Raw genomic sequence first — 6,500 nt, forward strand, 5'->3', positions numbered from 1 at the left:
TTATTTCTAAGAAGCAGCTGGCCATAATCTAATAGGGAAAGAAATGGACATGATGTAATTATTCTCTCTGAAGATGAAACTTCATAATAATATTACTAACATTTGTATAGGTCACCCCCCCAAACCAGGCTGCGATGTGGGTTTCAGAGACATTATCTAATTGGTATAGCTCAAAGTGCTCAGCCCGGGTCAGGCATTACTCATCCACTCATTCTGTTTTACCAACCAGTCAAGTGAGTTACGAGGCAGGGCTCACCTTGGGAAATAATGTGAAATGAGAAGAGGTGCCTTCAGCTGCTGCCACCCAGCAGAGTGCTACCCCCTCCACCCCTCCCTCCAAGCTCCCTCAGCCCAGGCTTCATCCTGCTCTGCTTTCCCCTAACTGAAACTCACTTCCTGCATCTCATGTTCCCAGAGCCAGGATGTCGCGTGGTGAACCTCATTCACAAATCGGAGCACATGTGAAGAGCCAAAGAGGCAGCCTACCACTATTTAAGTATATTTTTTTAGTAAAACATAGCTATCGCCTCCTGTTTAAGTGAGACTAATTGCAATTACTTCACTTCTGCTTTTAACGAAGACCAAAAGAGTGAACGTGACCCTATGTCGTCTGGAGAGATCTGCTCTGACCACATCCCCTTCTGAGAGAAACAGCCCTAAACAGCCCTATAGGGAACTATGAGGCTCCTTCTCCCCTCCATCCACACACTGGTGAGCACCTGACCACAGGGCAGTCAGTCCAGACTTCTGGTCTGGCCCAAACAGACAAACTTTGCGAATCATATTCTTCTGGGAACCAGAAAACTGAAAGCAGCTGGAATGTCATATAACTGGAAAGTGACATAGCACAGTCACGTAGCTAGGTTGTCACGATCCAAAAGAAACTCTTCAGCCGAGAGAAGGAGTGGGGTGAGAGAGAGAAAGAGGTGGATGGCCACCCTGAGAGTTTCCCCAGTCCCTAGCTGCTCTCTTGGCTTCCACTACTAGTTCAGTGAGGTGGCCGCTGTTCTTGGCCTGTTCTTGGATATCCATGCTTTTCCTCTTGAATCCAGAGCACTACTTAGAGGATGAGCATGGTGGCCGGCCAGTTAGCAGCAGAACTGGGTGCAAAATCCTGTCCTCCAAACCAAAACTGATGTGTCTGTCCTCAAAAGCAGCAACGATTATGAAAACACTTGATAACAGTGAGGCAGAGGCCCTGCTCATCAGAATGGAAGTCTGTCCTGTCAGATGCCAGCAGGTATGTACTGGTTGGCAGTTTAAGTCAGGAAAGTTATGGCAGTTGGAGGAAGGCCATCAAAAACGGCTTCATGCCCTTCCACAAATAAGATAATGCCGCAAAAGCTCGCTATAAATTTTCGAGGGAGATAGTCTTCGAATTGCTCCAACGCAGACTTGGCTCCTCAAGCCCCATGCTCTGCCAGACAAAGGAAATTGCCCTGGTCTGGCACACAAACCAAATCCTTGGGCAGGACTAAAGGAATCATTTCAAATTTTGGTTGCTCTGCATCCACATGAGTTAGAATAGGTCAGGGTGTGGCCATCTGAGCAGGAAGAAAAATCTCTCGGAAGCTCGTGGAGGAGATTTTGTAGGTCTCTGTAAATAAAGGAACGCAGTGCTGGCGGCCATGGAAAATGACACAGGCATGCCACCTCCCCAGTAGGGGAGCAGACCCTCGCTCCTTCGAACAACCCCTGTTGAGCACTCAGGCTCCACCAGTGATCTTCCAACATTTTTGCACACCCCAAATGAAATTTGTAAAAATAGGTACCCCTTGCATATCTTTAAGCTGCTATCTCAATTGTTCATCTTAAGATTAAACATTTGCAAAGAATACAACTTTCAGTCAAATATCAACATTTTAAAATAAAACCGTTCCATTACTCTCTTAAATATAAAAATAGAACTGGATAGTGAGATAGAATATGACTGAAGGGTAAGATGGAAGTTACATTAGGAGAGAAAATCTTTAAGGAGCTGAGATCTAAATGACCCATCATCATCCAGGCAAAGCAGAAGGGGAAAAACACTCTAGGCAGAGGGAATAAGTGCAAAGGCCCTGAGGCAGGAACAAGCCTGACTTGTTTTGAAGAACAGAAAAATGCTAGTGTAGTGGGAACATAACAAACAAGGGAAAGAGCAATAAGAGACAAGCTATGGGTGGCGGGGAGGGGGTAGGCGGGGCTGGATGGTATAGAACTCAGGAGACCTTCTGTGTTAACTATCTTCTTTTTGCCCTTCCAGACTCTCCACCCTTATGCCCCTGCTCTAAGCCACCAGAGCCTTATACGCATCTCTGCCAATGGGCTCAGTTGACTGATGATTTCTACATGTGCTTAACTTAGGCTGTGTGCTCCAGCAGGTCCGAAGAGGGAAAAGTAGAGGATGGGGTGTTTATTCCCTGGCTGCCTTCTTGCAGGGTCCCATAGGCTGGCTGGGTTCCTCCTGCCGGGGAGCCTCTCTACCCAGCCTCTGTTTCTGGTTATGCTTCTTTCTCCTCTTTTTCTGCACCCCATCATGCCTGGGGGGGCGGGCGGGTATCACCTGCTGTCACAGCCTTGGGTACTACAGGATTTCCCTATACCCTCCCGACCTTGGTAAAAAGTTCCTTTATTTAACTCTCCTCCAATTACCCTAATTTGTAGGTGCCATCTATTGCTTCCTGGGATCCCGGTTGGTACATGATAAAGTGCTTACATTCTAGTGGTAGTATTCTTAGATCCTTTGATATTAGTCTTCCATCTTATGAAGCTACATCATGGATCTTTTTGTTTGCTTTTAGCTTTTGTTTCCAAGTGCCTATTACAGTGTTATAAGAAATGTATCGTGACTATATACGTGACACATGACAGAGCTAAGTGATGCTTGAGAGACAACTGGTCCACTGAGAACAAAATGCAGTTGGAGGCCACGAAGTTCAAGAATAAAGCACGTTCCCAGGCACAACCCTCTCTGGGGAATGCAGCCAGTCACAGCAAACTCCATTTCCCTCTCAGGTTAAAAACTTTCTCTTCGCCCTAGTATTAGTTGGAAAACTTTAAGCCATAACCATATTTAGTCATATTTGGGGTGGGGGGAGTGGCAGGGCAAAGGCTAAAAAGAAAAACAAAGAATGTATATGTACTTACATAGCTGCGATCAGTTTACTCCTAACATACTTGTCTGGGAAAGCCTCAGTTGGCGGTCACGTGACACACAAAGCAAAACAAAACCCTTTCCCTTCTCTTGGGTGGACACTAGCTGCTTTCATTCATCTCAATCCAAGAATCATCATGTCAAGTCGTGGCTTTGTCACACTGTAGGAGCCCTAAGTGGCTGCAAGGGAGAATCGGTCCATGCTAATCACTGCAAGTCACAGCCAGTCTTGTTTTTTTAGGCATGTTTCCTTCATCAAGATAAGATAAATTTACTGACAAAAGGAAATTTACAGATAACCCAGAGGGGAAGGAGAAGATAAGAGTGAATTGCCCAATTTAAAACAGGCAGGAACCTGGGCAGAGGAGAAAGTTACCCTGACCCTAAAAGCTGAGCCAGGTTCCCAGCACCTGAGCAGCTAGCTGATCTGGCATGATATATTGTAACCAGACATTCTGCTCACACCTTCTGAGGAAGCCATGAAAGGCCGAGAAAAAAGGCAGAAAAGGCTCGTGAAAATAAGATGCAAAGAGGAGAGGATGCAGAGGTTGGTTAAAAATAAAACGTATCAGATGAGAATTAAGTCCTGAGAATGTTATCTCTCCCCACAGGAGGATGGAAAAAAAAATAGGCATGTCAAGGAGAACACAGGCCACAGGATGAATAAGCATAAAAATAAGAGGAAATGACCAAGCAAACGTGCCAGCCAGCCGTGCAGGCGGACAGCCTTTCTTGAGGTGCTGACTTTCCAGGCCAGGCAGATAATTCCGGAGGGACACATAAGAAACTAGCCAAGGGGCTGTTTTGGTGGAGACATTTTTCCCTCTATACACTTCTCAAACTGTTTGCTATTTGTTTTTCCCTGTGCCTTTACTGCTTTTCAGAAAAATAAAAGGCTTTGGGAAAGGTTCTTGGGAAATTCCTACTTCCTAGCATTTTTATAGCAGGTAACCTGGGCCCCTGTGAATTTTTCAAAATCCATATAGTCAGCAAATACTTAAGCCCTTCCAAGCTGTTTGCTATCGCCTCCTTCACACTCACCCAGCCCCCTGCCCTGGGAACAGCTATCCATGCCCACTCGCCACTCCCACGCCCCAGCTTTTCTAAGATCTGACCTGAGTTAGGGCTGTTCCACAAGCTTTCTTCAAAACAGTCCTACCACATCCAGATCTTGTTCTCTTTTAACTCCCTAGAAGCTCACAAGTGATAAATGAAATGCTCCTTTCATTCCTCTGTCCCAATTCACCCTCTGCGTCCCCATCCACTAGGCATCCATCATAAGGGATATACTCTTTTCCCCTAAAGAGGTAGGCACAAAGACTACTAGTTAAATTAATTTTGAATGACCCAATGTTTATCTGCTCCTAAAATAATGAATTTCTCTCCACAACTGCTCTTAAATTTGTATGCAAAATTGTGACAATAAAACAACAATAGCCATTCTGTTTCCCTAACTTTGAAAATGAATCATAAAATGGTCATTATAAATTTTCTGAAAAATCTCAGCACTCGGGAGCATGAGCCGCAACTATTTCCAAAAAAAAAGCTGACTTTTCTAAGTGCTAAGTTGACCAAAGTTCAAACAAACAGGATTCAAGGAAGAAATCTGGTGCTTGTTCAGTACTCATAGTCTTTCACAGTATTTCAGTTGGCAAAACACTGCGTTTTAAAGAAATTAAAATGACATCCTCCTGCAAGCCACCTTAAAAAGATTAGGTAGAGAGCACCCAAGTGCCTTTAAGAATTAAAAATGTTTGTAAATCTCCACTCGATGTCACTCAGAAATGATAAAAGTATTCCCTAAGATGACAGGGCCTTGCTTGGTCTCTTCCCTTAGTTGCCATTTATCAGATGTTTTCATTTGTCAGTTACAGAACTCCACTGACATTGCAGTTCTACCTCAAGCCCAAACTGGAAAGTTAGGTGTACCAAGAAAAGAAATCTGTGTCCTTCCCTCCTCTCATATTGCATCGACCTAAGGACATGAGGGCGGCTGTTTGCACACTGTCTAAATGTCCCAGTGCACTGTGGTCTGCTGGGACGCCTCCAAATCGCACCCAGGAAATCCAAATCTGTTTTCGCTTCCAGATGGCCCACAGTGCTGAACTCTGCCACGTGGGTGACGGTACCCCCACACAGCTCGAGAAGCCACTGTTGGACATAGACCCACAGTTCCTCCACGATCCTAGGAGGCAGGCTAAGAGAAAATTCAACTGTGAAGTTGGTGTTTTCTGCTCGTGTGGCTTACATTGAAAAACTGACATTCCTTTAGGATGCTGGGCACGAGCCCCTTGTTGATAACCAAAACATTATGTAAAAATATCAAGTAGCCAGGTTTTAAAGCACCCCCCTCTCCCAACGCCACCAAATTCCGAACTCCAACTCCAAAAAATTCCGGCTCTTCGTTTGGCATCTCCTCTGCAGGTAGGAGACACCAAAGGTAAAAAAACCTGAGGAGCTGGAAGTCTTGATTCAAATCCTGGTGTTCCCCCATCCTTGGTAACCTTTGGCAAGCCAACCAAGCGCTCTAAGTACAGTTCCTCATCTATAAAGAGGAAGAGTTATCTCAGTGGCTGGCTGCAAAGAATAAATACGTAAGCACATAGCACAGGCATGGCATAGAGGTATTCTCTGAGCACTTTGAGTCATCTTACTAATTGTTTTATATCATGGCTCTTTAACCTCTGAACTTGGCCTTGCAAATGTAAAAAGATAGGCTGTGGTAAATCCAGCCTCTTAAAGGGCCTAACCTATCAACGTGGTAAGACAGCAGCATATTAAAAGTCACTTTTGGACAGGAGTAGATTAGGTCTTTAATATAAATCTGGTGCTTTTTCCAGTGGACTCAACTTTATCCAATGGAGTTCACTATGGCCAGCTTCATTTTGAAAAGAACTATTTATTTCCACTCTGTTTTGACAATAGTCTCTAACCACCTCGCTAATCAGTATTCTTGTCAGCCATTCAAAAGATTCAAGACTGAAGCTAAGTAATTTTGCATTATTTTCATTTGAAATAACTTTAGCAAGAACATCTCTTGCGCTTGTCCTCAGTTATCAAATATAAAAGTATCTGACATGTCCAAACTCCTATTTTATACAAACTGCTGACCCAGCATGGCATTTCCCGTCATTGCTTTCTAAAACACAGGAAATTTCAAGACTAAATGGCCAAAAGAAATTAGGATGACCCAGCCCCTAAAAAACCTGAGTTATTTAAAGTAGGAAAAACAAAATCACTTCTGAATGGATAATTCGTGATTCAGACAGCCTAGCATTTAATTGGTATTAACTACTCTGCTGAAGATCTATTTAATGCATTTAGGTAAGACTTTCTATTTCCATGAAATTGGATCCTTGGTTCA

The sequence above is a fragment of the Pteropus medius genome, unplaced genomic scaffold, assembly GCF_902729225.1.
Source record: "Pteropus medius unplaced genomic scaffold, Ma_sr-lr_union100, whole genome shotgun sequence".
NCBI classification, from domain to species: Eukaryota; Metazoa; Chordata; class Mammalia; order Chiroptera; family Pteropodidae; genus Pteropus; species Pteropus medius.